This window comes from Eufriesea mexicana, unplaced genomic scaffold (assembly GCF_001483705.2).
Source record: "Eufriesea mexicana isolate 0111107269 unplaced genomic scaffold, ASM148370v2 scaffold3442, whole genome shotgun sequence".
NCBI classification, from domain to species: Eukaryota; Metazoa; Arthropoda; class Insecta; order Hymenoptera; family Apidae; genus Eufriesea; species Eufriesea mexicana.
Window position 1 is genome coordinate 267,436 of NW_016911456.1, and position 16,515 is coordinate 283,950.

At 33.7% G+C, this 16,515-nt stretch overlaps 1 protein-coding gene across 2 annotated transcripts in view; it reads left to right on the top strand.

Moving 5' to 3' along the window:
• LOC108550918 (tubulin polyglutamylase TTLL4) overlaps positions 1–16,515 on the top strand; it is a 275,795-nt gene that overhangs the window by 213,827 nt on the left and 45,453 nt on the right. The window contains exon 1 of one of the 2 annotated variants that reach the window (XM_017904838.1): positions 12,899–13,061. The exons of the other annotated variant lie outside the window; for it this stretch is intronic. The gene's annotated coding sequence lies outside the window, so the exon portion shown is untranslated. Of the gene's footprint in view, positions 1–12,898; positions 13,062–16,515 lie in introns of those variants that run through there. 2 annotated transcript variants of the gene reach the window in all.

Consider the following 16,515-nt stretch of genomic DNA (forward strand, 5'->3'; position numbering starts at 1 on the left):
ATGTGAAACTTAAACATACTATATAGCATACACGATGAAGAAACCTATATAGTATAATATGTAGCATAAGCAACTATATATAATATATGGAATATACAAAGTATATACAATGCATACATAATATACAAAATATATACAATGCATACATAATATGTAAGATATACAAAGCATACTATACAATATAATATATAGCATGTATCAGTATATCTAATATATAGAATATAAGAAAAATCTATACAGTATAATATGAAACATATATGAAACTTAAACATAGTATAAAGCATACACGATGAAGAAACCTACATAGTATAATATGTAGCGTAAGCAACTATATATAATATATGGAATATACAAAGTATATACAATGCGTACATAATATACAAAATATATAAAGCATATGTACAGTATAATATATAGTACCTACGAATATTCACGATATATAGAATACACAATGCATACACGTAATATAACGTACATACACGGAACACGAACATAATACATAGCATATACAATGCGTATACGATTTACAGTACATACAAATCCTATACTTACCCGATATATCTACAACCTATATAAATCATGCACTAAACTCAACTGGCGCAACTTTCAGAAACCGCCATCGCCCAATAAGTCCCAACCGCCACCGACCAAACCTAACCTAACCCGCGCCACCCCCACCACCAGCGATGTACTACCCAAGCTACTACGATAGGACCTAATACTCGCTCCCGACCATCGAATTAACCTTTTGCACTCGAGAGGTGACTCTCAGTCACCATTTATTCAGATTTTAAATATCAACGTTAATTAATATATCATATTTAAAGTTACCTCACCACGTGTGGAATGTCGAAGAAAAATAATTCTACGTCTTAACCTTTTGCACTCGACGATTTTTTCGTCACAGGAAAATAGTAATTCGAAGACTTTCTGCCACAAAGTCGACGATAATTTTAAAACGATAAATAAGAAATCGTATACAAATTAAGAATTTAGAATTATTTTACTTCGATATTCCACGCAACGTTGGGTAATTGTAAATTTGGTATATTAATTAATATCCATTTTTAGATTTCGCTTAAATGGCGACTGACAGGCGCCTCGAGTGCAAATGGTTAATTTGCATATGATTTCTCATTTACCATTTTAAAAATATCCTCGACTCTATGACAGAAAGTCTTCGAATTACGATTTTCCTGTAACGAAAAAGTCTTCGAGTGCAAAGGGTTAATATTTGTCCGTCAGCGGCGCAACAGTAGCGTACCATCGAGTCTCGGCCCCACGGGAACGTTTCCATCCGATCCGTAAGGTATCACGACCTGAAAATCAACATCCATTAATGGCGTGAAGAAGTAACAGCACCGGCTCTTTTTGCTTTCACAGGTGTTGCTACGCGACCCCGGCGTTAACGCGAAGTCGATTAAAAGACCGCCTCTGTTGGCCCACGGGGCGAGTAGAGAGAGAATCCGTTCGACTTAATGCCCGATTATTCATCGTGCAAACGAGTCAGAAATACCGATCCCCGCTACCTTGCCGGCCATTAATCCAATACGGTAATGAAGTCGGGGAAAAAACGGTCAGTCGAGGTGGAAGAAAAAGCGAGGGAACGAAAGATCTTCACGGAATAGCCTGATTTCGTGGTTCACGCAGCAGTGCGCTTTCTTGCGTTTCACGTTTTATTATCGTTACCATTTACTCTTTCATGGATCGGGTACCTGCTGCTCGGGGATTGCGAATTACTGCCTTCGATCGTGTATACTGATTTTTTTTAATTAAGCTTCTGTAGGTGAATAAGAGCGCTGGGGGGAGGGGTGATTACCGATTTTTTGTATTTTTTTTTTTCTCCCCTTTTTTGCTTCATGAACGAGGTACAGTTTCGTTCAACAATTGGGAATTAACGAGTCGAATGATGTGTAATGTATTTTTTAAATATAGTACGTAGGAAGAAGGAGGCCTGATTTAGAGATTGCTAAATCATTATTGATTTTTTGTCCCATTCGAGTTAAAATTGGAAATTAATTTGGATGATGCAGGTGTATTTTATTCTTTAAATTAAGACTGTACGTGTAGATTGGAGTGGGGGTGTAGTATCCGATTTTTGGTTCTCTTGATTCGTTGGTGAGGTACAGTTTGGTTCATAATTGGGAATTAACGAGTTGCATGCTGCATAATATATTTTTTAGTATAGTAGATAGGAACGAGAAAGCCTGATTTAGTGATTGCAAAATCATTATTGATTTTTTGTCCCATTTCAGTTAAAATTGGAAATTAATTTGGATGATGTAGATATATTTTACTTTTTAAATTAAGACAGCATCTGTAGGTAGGAGTGGGGGTATAGTTACTGATTTTGTATTTTTGTTTTTGTTTTATAAGTGAGAACTCCTTTTTATCTCATAGGATGATATATACTATATTTCAAATTAAAATAACTAAATTAACTAAACTATTTTTTTATTTAATTAAAATATTCTTTTAATTAAAATACATAGTTAGGGATATGGGTTATGATCACTGATTTTTTGTCTTCATATTTTATTATACGAATGAAATTCAGAATTGAAAATAAAATCATCATTATATTGACTTTTTGTTTAATTATGACTGCGTATGTAGACAGGAGTAGAAGTAATTATTAATATTTTTTATTTTTTGTTACACATATGAGATACAGTTCAATTCACTATTTTTTAAATTAGTGTTATGTATGGAGATCTAGGGGAAAAATAGGGAATATCATAAACTCTATAGGCAAAATTAATTTTTAATACTATTTAATTATTAATTAATTACTACTGATTAATACTTAATTACTACTAATTACTAATTACTACTAACTTTTAATTAATATTTAATACTAATCACATATAATAAGGGAACAAAGTTAAATAAATTTGAAGATCTACACCTTGATCTAGCTACATAGATCAGAAAATACAGCATGTAACCCTAATTTATTTAGTTTTTAATAACCAGTAACAAATTGTAAAAGTTGGTAAATGAACATTCCCTGTCCTCTTCTCATATCTTCCATATACAACTAGAGCTGAGATTGTAATTATAATTACTGACCTTTCCTCTTCATTCGTTTTTCATGAGTGAGGTAGGTCCTCCCTTTTGAATCAGGATTAGGAATTACCATGTTGAATAGGGTATAGATACCCTATTATTTTTTTAAATTAAAACTGTATACACAGGGTCCCATGACCCAGAACTAATCCAAGACCCTGTCGAAAATCATATGCTAACTGCATAGCTCAGGATAAGGAGATGAAAGATCTCAAAAACCATCTAGTAGTGGCGGCTATAATGATATATATTCTTGAACTGCGTGACGAAATTTACAAACCTACAAAGTTTCGATTAAATCGGTGACACGAAGGACTTGCACTCTCCTTGTAAGTCTCATTATGCTATAAAAGTTTAGAGCAGGTTTCAAATATTTTGAAGAAAGATTGTTGAAGTGAAGGAATTTTAAAGTTGAGAGCTTCCTGGAATGAGAAACATATATCATAGATACATTCTCTAAAAGATATAACTATAAAAATAGGAAACAGGAATCTTTGTTATTAATTAAAAGCGATACATCTGCAAATTTTTTTCACTAAGACTCATGATACTATCAAAGTTTGGTTTAGGTTTGAGATATTTTGAAGAAAGAATATTAAATTGTAGAAATTTTGAAGTTGAGAATATATTGGGAGAAGGTATAATCATAGAAACAGGGAACAGGAACCTTTATTATTAATTGAAAGTGTGACATCTGCAAATTTCTTTTCACTAAATCTCATGATACTGTAAAAGATTGGAATAGGTTTAGAATGATTTGAAGAATGCTGAAATGGTAGAATTTTTCAATTAAGAATTTCCTGGGAGAAGTTATAATCATAAAGATAGAAACCAAAAGTCTTTAAAAATCTTAATTATTAGTTAAAAGTGTTACATCCGCAAATATCTTTTCACTAATTGTAAGTCTCATGATACTATAAAAGTTTGGATTAGGTTTGAAATATTTTGAAGAAGGTTTGTTATAGTGGAAGAATTTTGGAGTTGAGAATTTATTGGGAGAAAGTATAATCATAGAGACAGGAAACAGGAACCTTTATTATTAATTGAAAGTGTCACATCTACAAATTTCTTTTCACTAACAATAAGTCTCACGATACTGTAGAAATTTAGGTTAAATTTAGGATGTTTTTGAAAAAAATTGTTAAAATGGAGAAATTTTGGAGTTGAAAATTTGTTTGGGAAAAAAATAATCACACAGGTAGAAAACAGAAATCTTTATTATTAGTTAAAAGTATTACATCTGCAAATATCTGGTCACCAATGATACTGTTCATTCGTGATACTGTAAAAGTTTGGATTAGTTTTGGAATATTTTCAAAATAGATTCTTAAAGTGGAAGAATATCAGTGCCTTCTGAAATTTACTGGAAGAATAAATATAAAGTATATACATTTTCTGTATATTCTTGAACTGCATGACGAAATCTATAAAGCTACAAAGTTTCAATTAAATCGGTGCAGGACTTGCACTCTCCTTGTTATGCTCCCCTCTCGAGTGCAAAGGGTTAATATCCCAACCTTATAGAATCCTAACCTCTTAACCTCCACTCGCCCCTTTTCTAACATCCAAAAACCTCTCAAAGCCAGTAGACCAAATTTCACGTGACCAAAAATCGTATCAATCTCCTCTCTCTAATTTCCTCTGACGTTGTACCAGCTCCCGGTGTTATTTAAAGCATAAAATATCCCCGAGATCGTATCTGGTACTCCATGTCTCGACACCCGATGTGAAAAACGCGGACAAAAACTGGTCTGCGACGATAAGAGGATCTCTATAAGATCGTGGCGACATTGTGGCGAAATATTATCATCAAGGATAATGCAATCCCATTACCGCAAGCACCGTATCAAGCTTCGCTGGTCAGCTCGTAATCTCGGGCACGCTCGGCGAGGGGGTTGCGGGGAAAAGCACCCCGCCATTAATAACACGGCTGGGAATGAAAATGGTAATAAAGAGAAATTCCCGGCAGCGGCATGGAAATTGATTGTTGCCGGGCCACGTCCTCGTTGCCCGCATTTTACATGTAAAATGACCACAATGAACCGTTCCGGTTTAATCATACCTTATGCGTGCCCTTCCTCCGCCTAGCTGCTTTTCGTTGCACCCTGTGACAGTCTGCGCGCAGTCTTTGTCCTTGGACGTGTGAAAAAGTGAAAAAGGAAGGATGGAAGTGGCCGAAGATGGTAGAAAAAGTCGATGCAGCTCGATAAATCTGCTACCTTGACGCAGTGGCTGAAAGAAAAGCTCGGGACCCGGAGCGAACGTCGCCTTTGGCCAGCGAACAACCCGATTATCAGATATTTAACTCGTATTAGTACCCGCATACCGGGCTGGAAAAATATTCTTTTTATCTTTACGTTCGCTTCAATGTAACCAGATTTCCCTGCGAGTTTTCACCGTAAACCGCTTTCTGCGAACCCGCGGCTCTAGCAGCAGCTGGATAATCCGGACGCATAAATATTTGTCGGCTAGTTTGTAAACGTCCGACGAATGAAACGTTCCTGAATGCCCTTGTCCGGCCACGGTTTAATCCATTCGTAATTACCAGCAGTCCGCACTGCCAGATCGGCAAGACTAATTTAACCCTTTAACGGTTTGGCGCGCTCGAGGAGGCTCATGGCGCTGGGCGAGCATGGGTTTATGTATTTCGCTTATTCAAAGCAGGCTGTGTAAGAACCGCTTATTAAACGGGAAATGCCAGAGTGGGGGACCAGATACGTGTAAATTATGCTCATAGTGGATACTTTGGCAGAGTCGCTATTAATACCGAATGCAAGAAATATACGTATTTTTAGAACTACGTGGCCTGTGGCTATCTGGGAGACAGGAGGTGCAGCGAGCTTTTCTGCATTTGTTTCTCGAGGGACGAAGGTGATCGGTGATTTTTATGGTGTTTAGGGGGTAGTGGATGAGGTCTGAATTTCGAGGGGTTGGGATTATTGTGGGTTTTGGTTGGAGAGAAATATTTTGGTTTTATTGAGAATTTAGGTTTTGATATGATTTTTCCATTCATTCTTTTATTGGTCATAATTAATTAAATTAATTAATAATAATTTGTTAATAATTGAAATGTGCATAGGAACTGTTGATTTTTAATTTGACAGGGTTTAGAGTAGGAATATTTTGTTTCAAGAACTGAGGTTTTAATACTATTTCTGTATTAATTTCTTTAGTGGTTGGAATGAGGTAAAATGTAAATAGAGACTGTAAATTTTAGAGTGGTGATTTTATTTTGGAAGAGGAATATTTTATTTCAGAAAATGAGGTTTTGATATGGATTTTGCATTCATTCTGCATAATTAAATAAAATGTGCACAGAAACTGTTGGTTTTTATTTTGACAGGGTTTAGAGTAGGAATATTTTCTTTCAAGAACTGAGGTTTTGATGCAATTTTTGCATTCATCTTTTTATTGGTTACTATTAAGTAAAATGTAAATAGAATTTGTAGATTTTTAATTTAGCTGCTTTTAGAGTGGTAATTTTATTTTGGAAAAGGAATATTTTGGTTTAAGGACTGAGGTTTTGATACAATTTCTGCATTCATCTTTTTATTGGTTACTATTAAGTAAAATGTAAATAGAATTTGTAGATTTTTAATTTAGCTGCTTTTAGAGTGGTGATTTTATTTTGAAAGAGGAATATTTTGTTTCAAAAACTGAGGTTTTGATAGAATTTTTAAATTAATTTATTTATTGGTTACAATTAAATAAAATGTAAATAGAAACTGTAAATTTTAGAGTGGTTATTTTATTTTGAAAGAGGAATATTATATTTCAAGAATTAAAGTTTTAATACAATTTTTGCATTAATTTTTTTATTGATCAGAATTAAATAAAATGTATAAAATGTAAATAGAAACTGTAAATTTTAGAGTGGTGATATTATTTTGGAAGAGGAATATTTTGTTTTAAGAACTGATGTTTTAATACAATTTTTGCATTAATTTCTTTATTGGACACTATTAAATAAAATGCACATGGAGAAAGTAGCAATATAGAAAATAGAGTATATTTCTCTTTAATAAAGTGTACCTATTTAATTGTATTTGTAGTGGCGTGGAAGTATTATAGATTTTGAAATTGTCGAAATTTAAAATGGTAATTTTGTTCTGCAGGAATATTTTGTTTTAGAAAATGGAATCTTGACAATATTGTTATATTCATTTTTATTAACCATAATTGAAGAAAACATAAATAAAAATATAATATCATAAAAACATAACTCTATGTACTATACAGCATCCATATTTATACAATTCTATTATAGAATATATAGAAAATATTTTCGATTCTATATTTTGTGCATTTTATGTATTATATACATATATTCTATATTTAATGTAAAAATATAATAATATAAAAAAATAATTCTATATATTTCATTATATATAATCCTTATTTATACAATTTTATTATAAAATATATAGAAAATATTTTCTATTCTACATTTTGTGTATTTGATGTATTATATACATATATTTTATATTTAGTGCAAAAATATAATATAAACAAATAATTCTACATATTCTATTATATATAGTTCACATCTATACAATTTTATTATAAAATATATAGAAAATATTTTCTATTCTACATTTTGTGTATTTGATGTATAATATAGATATATTCTATATTGATGTAGTAATATAATAATATAAAAAAATAGTTCTATATATTCCATCATATATAATCCAGCTATATACAATTTTATTATACAACATATACTTAGAATCTACTAAATTTTATATTCTACATACATTTATACATTTGGGATATTCTATATACCCTATATATCATATTTTAATATCATTAGTATATTCAGCACAAAATAGTAATTACATTTAATTTTTAATTTAGTTAGATAATTTAGTTACCATCTTATCCCAACTGTGTAATCTCACTCGCCACCATATGATCATATTTAACGAATGAGGAACATTCCATCCTACAAAGAGAAAAGAAAAAAAGAAAAGGCACCATCAATTGCGAAAATTACATATTACCAGTATCCTATATTGCATATATTTTCCCTTCCGCAAATAGCTACTGACACCTACTAATAACCTTTTAACGTTTCCATTACAAATCCTGTTAGCGTTCAATGCAGGCGAATTGCGGCAAATTCCTCCTTCCTTGATATGATTGATTATACTTCACGACGACTAACGATAGCAGCGAGTTTGACGAGCAGCGTGTTGGCATCGGTCTAATAGCTTTTGTCTGCATGCACCTTTTGCCGCCGAGGATTCGTCTGCTAAAAGCGGATAGCGTGCAGTGTACGCCTATAGGCGTCACGGTAAATGGGTCACTCGGGCTATGCTTGGATGGAAGCGTGCGATTGTTATCGACTGGCTTAACGTCGAAAGGGTTAGGTCGGACGATGCAGCGAGTTAAGTGGATCCGTTACGGTCGCTTTACATTTTTCGCGGTTCAATGCGGATGTCAACTTATGGCGCGTTTGCACCACACTTCGCTGCGAATTACAACCCTCGACACAGTGATTATAATAGGGTATTAATGATTTATTCGGATTTTTTTATATCCTTTCAAAATTTTGTGGGAAGTTATTTTGCTTTTGGTACTTTTCCAATAAGATTTTGACGAATAATAGTACTTGAAGTATTTTATATACATTATTTTATATAATACACTTCGCTGCAAATTACAACCCTCGACACAGTGATTATAATAGGGTATTAATGATTTATTTGGATTTTTTTATATCCTTTTAAAATTTTTTGGAAAGTTATTTTGCTTTTGGTACTTTTCCAATAAGATTTTGACGAATAATAGTACTTGAAGTATTTTATATACATTATTTTATATAATACACTTCGCTGCAAATTACAACCCTCGACACAGTGATTATAATAGGGTATTAATGATTTATTCGGATTTTTTTATATATTCTATATATTCCATCATATATAATCCAGCTATATACAATTTTATTATACAACATATACTTAGAATCTACTAAATTTTATATTCTACATACATTTATACATTTGGGATATTCTATATACCCTATATATCATATTTTAATATCATTAGTATATTCAGCACAAAATAGTAATTACATTTAATTTTTAATTTAGTTAGATAATTTAGTTACCATCTTATCCCAACTGTGTAATCTCACTCGCCACCATATGATCATATTTAACGAATGAGGAACATTCCATCCTACAAAGAGAAAAGAAAAAAAGAAAAGGCACCATCAATTGCGAAAATTACATATTACCAGTATCCTATATTGCATATATTTTCCCTTCCGCAAATAGCTACTGACACCTACTAATAACCTTTTAACGTTTCCATTACAAATCCTGTTAGCGTTCAATGCAGGCGAATTGCGGCAAATTCCTCCTTCCTTGATATGATTGATTATACTTCACGACGACTAACGATAGCAGCGAGTTTGACGAGCAGCGTGTTGGCATCGGTCTAATAGCTTTTGTCTGCATGCACCTTTTGCCGCCGAGGATTCGTCTGCTAAAAGCGGATAGCGTGCAGTGTACGCCTATAGGCGTCACGGTAAATGGGTCACTCGGGCTATGCTTGGATGGAAGCGTGCGATTGTTATCGACTGGCTTAACGTCGAAAGGGTTAGGTCGGACGATGCAGCGAGTTAAGTGGATCCGTTACGGTCGCTTTACATTTTTCGCGGTTCAATGCGGATGTCAACTTATGGCGCGTTTGCACCACACTTCGCTGCGAATTACAACCCTCGACACAGTGATTATAATAGGGTATTAATGATTTATTCGGATTTTTTTATATCCTTTCAAAATTTTGTGGGAAGTTATTTTGCTTTTGGTACTTTTCCAATAAGATTTTGACGAATAATAGTACTTGAAGTATTTTATATACATTATTTTATATAATACACTTCGCTGCAAATTACAACCCTCGACACAGTGATTATAATAGGGTATTAATGATTTATTTGGATTTTTTTATATCCTTTTAAAATTTTTTGGAAAGTTATTTTGCTTTTGGTACTTTTCCAATAAGATTTTGACGAATAATAGTACTTGAAGTATTTTATATACATTATTTTATATAATACACTTCGCTGCAAATTACAACCCTCGACACAGTGATTATAATAGGGTATTAATGATTTATTCGGATTTTTTTATATTCTTCCATAATTTTGTGGAAAGTTATTTTGCTTTTGGTACTTTTCCAATAAGATTTTGACGAATAATAGTGCTTGAAGTATTTTATTATTTTAGTTTTTTCACTTTTGTATTAAAATTTTGTAGAATGAAAATTCGTATATTTTATATATTTATTTCCTTATTTTGGTTTTCATACTTTTGTGCTACGAATTTTTTCAATATCTTCTATTTTATATACTTATTTCTTTATTTTAATTTTGGAACTTTTGCAGTAAAATTTTGTTTCATAATAATTCTTATATTTTATATATTTTGGTTTTGGTTCTTTCGTACTAAAATTTTGTAAATAATAATTCTCGAAATATCCAAAATATGTATTTACGATTATATACCATTAGATTACATAATGATTTAAGTGATACAGACATAGAATATTTATATTTACATTTTATGCAATATAAATGTCACAATTTTATTATAATTCTCAAATTTAATTTCTTTAATTCTCCCTACAGTTGCTAACGTTTTTTGAAATTTTTCTTTTAGAAAATCTTGCTAAAAGAAATTAAATTTCAATATAAAAAAGAAATTATATAATAATAATTTTGTTATATTTCCCAAGTTAGGAAACTTAAAAGAAAATCAAGGTAGCTATTAAGGTACAAAAAAAAAAACAAAAATCTTAGTTGTAATACTACTATACTAGTTAAAATTGAATATACTACTACCAATATAAATATTTTTTTACGATTTAAAACTATTTATTTATTTTTTTTTTCTTGTAGAAAAATATTTTTAAATCATGTAAATATGAAATTATTTCACTGAAATAGGATAACCTTCTAGATACATGTACTTCCTAAGGCAAGCCAATTGGCACCCAAATGCTTAAGGTGAACGAACTCGAAATAAAATATAAAATTCAATATAAAAGTCGAAATTAAATAAGTATGATACAAATTTGATGCAGTATTCATATAACAAATTCCATTTTATTAAACATAAAGCCGTGAAACGAAAAGAAATTCTTTATAAATAAATATATAAATAATTATCTATAACCTATATCGATATTTCGATTTATAAATCGAAGAAAAACGAAGAAAAGAGTAACAAATACATTGTTAATACCTTGGTTATGTTTCCTTCATGCTATTCAGTCTTGTATTTATTGATACGAATGCTTTTCTGAATTAGGTTTCTTTTTTCTTTTTATTTAATATTACACTGTGTCAGTTTTAACTATGTTCGTTACATTAACAGTATCAGAGGATGCAACATTATACATATTTTTATTTTTTAACACTATCTGGTAATTAGTATTGCCTTCAAATTTTTAATCCACTGTGTCCAAACATAATATACACCCGGTATATAAATTTTCAATATACACCCTTTGAACTCGCGAAGCAACTCTAAGCTACCAATAAGGGCACGAAAATTACTAATATAGTAGTTAATTAGTAATATATTAGTAATATTTACTCACCAATTTGTATAAAATTTTTTCATATTATATAAAAAATTCCTTCAACATGTTACTTTCCTATAACAAAAAACCTATTAGTAGCAAGAATTAATACAGCATATTAATACATATAACATGATACAATACCATAATTTCTGTATACAGTTTCATCCATTATCCGCTATTCATTCCCCTCCCCAAATTGTCCAAAAGAAATCGGACCTACTAAACGACTACCGTTCACCCCATCTCTCCTGTCCAATCTCCCCAACGTCACCGTACACACAGCGCGAAACAAGAACCAAAAGGAGAAAAAGAGAAAAGAAGGAAAAAAAAGAAAAAGAATTAACCATCTCTGGAACACCCATCACGCGAACGCAGCGCCAAGCCCCGCACGAACGGCACCCTTACTACACGTAAACCCTTCTCGACATCCGCGCAGATTCAGATCAACGCGGCCACGTGAGGAGAGAGAAGCTTCCCGACCGAAGAAAGACGAAATAGGAGCGAGAAAGACAGAAGAACTGCGACGAGAGCAAGTAAGAGAATAAGGAAAGGGGATCGTCGGTGCCGTTGGCGTGGCAGGGTGCCGACCGAGATGTGGGCAACAATATGGCCCGTGCTCGGTACAATAGCCTCGTATTATGTGCACAACAAGCGGCAATGGGGCCACGGTAAGGTTACATTACCGGCCGGGTTGGCTCTTCTGCCGCACAAAGAGGACTCACGGCTCGGTGCACAATGCGACCGAAACGAGAGCGAGAAGGACGGAGCGATAGAGCCGCGCGACGCCTCTGTATTCCCACATAAAGCCGCGCGTGCATGTGTTCCGCACGGCCGAGCTGTGAACGTACACACGCACACGCACGCGCTCGACAAAGGCCACGCAGACGGTTGCAACGCGTGTTGGGCGCGCGTGGTGGGGGGCGCTCGGGGCTTCTCCAGGCCTGAGAATCTTCCCACGTTTCTCGTAGCACGAGCCAAGAGTGTACAAGCGAGGAATTTCGGAGGCGAGGCTATATACCCGTTCCGCGGCGGGAGGGGGGAACCCCGAGGTGAACCGTGCCGGGGGTTCGCGCGACGAGGACGCACGCCGCTGGTGGCGCGCTAGTGGGAGAAAGACCGCACGATCTACAACTGTTTTCGGTGCGAGGATGAAGAAGAGGGAGACGTGGAACAGTGCGGAAGCGTTTCGTATACCAGCACGTTCCGAATTAGCGTCGCTGAAGTGATTCCGTGTCCCGGCCTGATTGTCTCGGAGCCACACCACGCCGGCCAAAAGAGGGAGAGCGCTTCGATCTGCGCCGCTGCTGCTTTTTCGGTAAACATGCTGCACCGGCGTTCGATGGCTCGTCCGTGGACTGGCTTCGTTGGACGATATTGATTGCCCCTTTCAGGTAACTTTCTTAGGCTCTCGCGCTCTCTCTGCCTACGCGCAATCCTCACGTGCGTGTGCGTTCTCAGTACTTTCTAGTCCCGTGTTTTGGAGATGGCGTTGCTGTCATTTTCCTTACTCCGCCGAGTATACAGAGCCGTAATTCTCGTTTCCTTTGTACGTTCTAATCGATGATTCCGGTTCAAGACGGGGAGAGTTGAGAATCTTTTTTGGGGGGGATTTAATTATTTTGTGTTTTGTTGATACATGGGGTGTCTGAGGTTATTTCGGATGGTTAGGTTATTCGCTTTCAGCGAACGTTATTGGGGTTATTTTCATTGCAATTATTGAAGATGCATATTGCTGTGCTGTTTGGACCATTCTGACCATGAAATATGCATCATTTTTTTAATTTATTTTAAATTTTGTTTTATTTTATGTGTTTCCTTAGACATGAAGCAATTAACTTTCTTTTATTTTTTAATTGTTAGGTTATTTATTCTGAGCAAAGTTTATTATATTAATGTAATTGGAGTTATTGAAGATATTATGGTTTTTGAAGTATTGTATTGAATCGTAAAGTACATACAATTTGTAAAAATTCGTTTTATGTTTGTTTTATCCTCTTTGTTATGTTATAGAATGATACATTTTAGATTACTTTTTTGAGTAAACGTTATTGTATTAATGTAATTCAAGTTTTTGAAAATAATATGCTGTTTAGGACAAATAGGATATTACTTTTGCAAGTTAGGTTAGATTTTCATGAATGCATGTAATACGTTAAACTGAGAGGATTTAGATTTGTTATCTATATGTTATACGTTAAACTAAAAGGATTTGGATTTACTAGTTATATGTAACATATTAAATTAAGAGGATTTGGATTTGTTGGGAAACCTAACATTTTACATAAGGACTTTCTGCTCACAAAATATTGTATAATAAATATTACGTATCATAAATTCCAATAATAATTATTATTTCGTTTAAATAAAAATACATATTTTCAAGTTTTAATTATTTTGAATAGAATTAACAAATATATTCATTTTATTGAAAATAAATTTTGTTGATTTCTCAAAGTTAATTATTTTATTATCTTATATATTAATGTAAAATTTATTTAATATTAATATATTGAGGTGTAGAGGTACTAAAAAAAATTATACGATGACAATATTGATGACAATATTAATATATTTAATTAAAAAACTTTTAATAAATCATGAAAGTTTGTCTGTCACTTAATTTCGCAATATAAATACCAGGTAATAAAATATTTAGGGTTCTATTCTTGAATAAGTTACCAACCTGTATTTCATCATAGACTAAATTCCTGTTGATTCAATTCATCATTCGACTAGGGGCTAGCCAAACTTCTGTATCATTTGTTCAATTCATTTCAGTTTCCATGAAATGTTTTACTTAAAAAAACAAGTTGTCATAATTAATACTTGAACCATTGTGTCAAAAAATAATTCAAATTTTTAATTTCAAACATTGAGGTAGATCTGACATAATCTGGAACTGACATATACATATCAGCGTTGATTGTAGTTATAATATACCATTATATTTATTCTTTTTCATATTATATCATATTTTATACAATTATCGTTCAGATGCACAGTACTAGGAACCTGTATAATAATTTTTTATGCATAATAACTGATTACTTTCACTGGCTTTGTGTAGCAACACATTCAAAAATCTACATAAAACAAATATTTACATTATTTTAAATAAAACGCAGTAAAACATAAAATAAATAATAATAAAAACATAATAACATGCTAGATAAAATCAACCACAATTCTAAATTATTTTCCAAATCTTGTAGAAAAAAACAAAGAAAAAAATTGTTATTCTTTTGGCACTTTAATTCCCGCGAGTTTAACCCTCTATGAAGTCTACTATCAATGACTATTTAATACTCTTAGTCTTAACATAAGGTATCTCGGTATCGTTATAATATATAATATCTATAGATAATATGTATAGATAAAATTCATAAAATAGTCAACCCCTTCTTTAAATCCTCTTATATCTATACCCAAGATATGTTTCTAGCAGCAGTGTCTTTTGTCCCCAGATATTCCCTAGAACCGTCGTTCGCTTACCTAGCAATTCCACTGCGCGAAAATTAAAAAATCAGATGGTAAACAATAAAAATTCGACAATGATTGTAACTTTCACAAACGAATATTTCCAATTCCTTTTACTGCCCAAAAAAACATAATTCGACATTCAGTCGTAAATATCAAAAACATAGCTGCCAAAGTGTGTCACATAAACCACGCCGCAGCGCGAAATATTTCATTCACAGGTGCGAGCGAATTAATTTATTATTTCATTTGGACCACCCAGCAATTCCGGATAAAAACATGACGCGAGAACGGTCGTGACACGACTAACAAAAATTCCCCGCATCGGTCCCGATCCCACGAATAATACCTACGCGTCAGACCCTTTACCGATCTCGAGCAGAGATATCCCGATGTGGCAGCCATCGCTGAATAATCGACCTATATCGTTCACGAGGATTACACGCATAGAAATTCGATGGAAACGCATGCAGGATTAGCGAGAACGATTGGAAAAGCAACGACGAACGAGCCGAAATCCGATCTGCGTGATCGCAGGTCATCAATGCGATTAATGACAACCCAGGCCATGTGCCGATGATAGCTGCGTGCCATCGCGGATAACGCTCGTTTGGTTCGGCGTAACAGGCACACGGTCGCGTGCGCGCGCACCCGCGCTCGCAGCGCCGCATCCGGCACTGACGACCAATCAGTGTAATTATCCTACCGGTCTCTCCGCCGGCGCGCACTCATGCTAATGCCTCGTTTTCGACGGCGGGAACGTTATATCAGTCGACCTGGAAAAAAAATCACGTTTCATCGAGATGGGAACGTTTAAAACCCTTTCAGTGGGGTATCTCTCGATCCGGATCGTTCTGTCACGGAGAAATTAATGATGACACGTGCACCTGTTTCGCGATGCGGCGGGCATTCGTGGCGCGCGGTATAGCTGCAGTTTCGTGGAAAGCCGCCTCTCGGGTTACGGCCGATGAGAAATGGATAAATTCTGACTGCGTTTTTCATTTCTCCCGTGCCTTGCACATTGATGCACTCGGGAAAGTTTCCGTGCCGCCTGTGAAACGGTGATTCCTTTTTCGTCTTTTTGGGAAATAATGCATCAGTGACAGTATTCTTGGAGACGTGTGTTTGTTTACTGGTCTATTCTAAAAATTTGAGAATTTTTTTTTAGATTTTAACAATTTTAATATGTTTTTAGAATTTTTTAATTGCACGAAGGTATTTAAATATTTATAATTTTAATATGTTTAATTTAATATTTGTGTTTGAAATTTATTCTATTTTTATTTTTATGACAGAATTTAATATTATATTTATGAAATTTTATATTTGGAATTGAGGTACATTTTAATTTTCTTGGTATGGAAACTG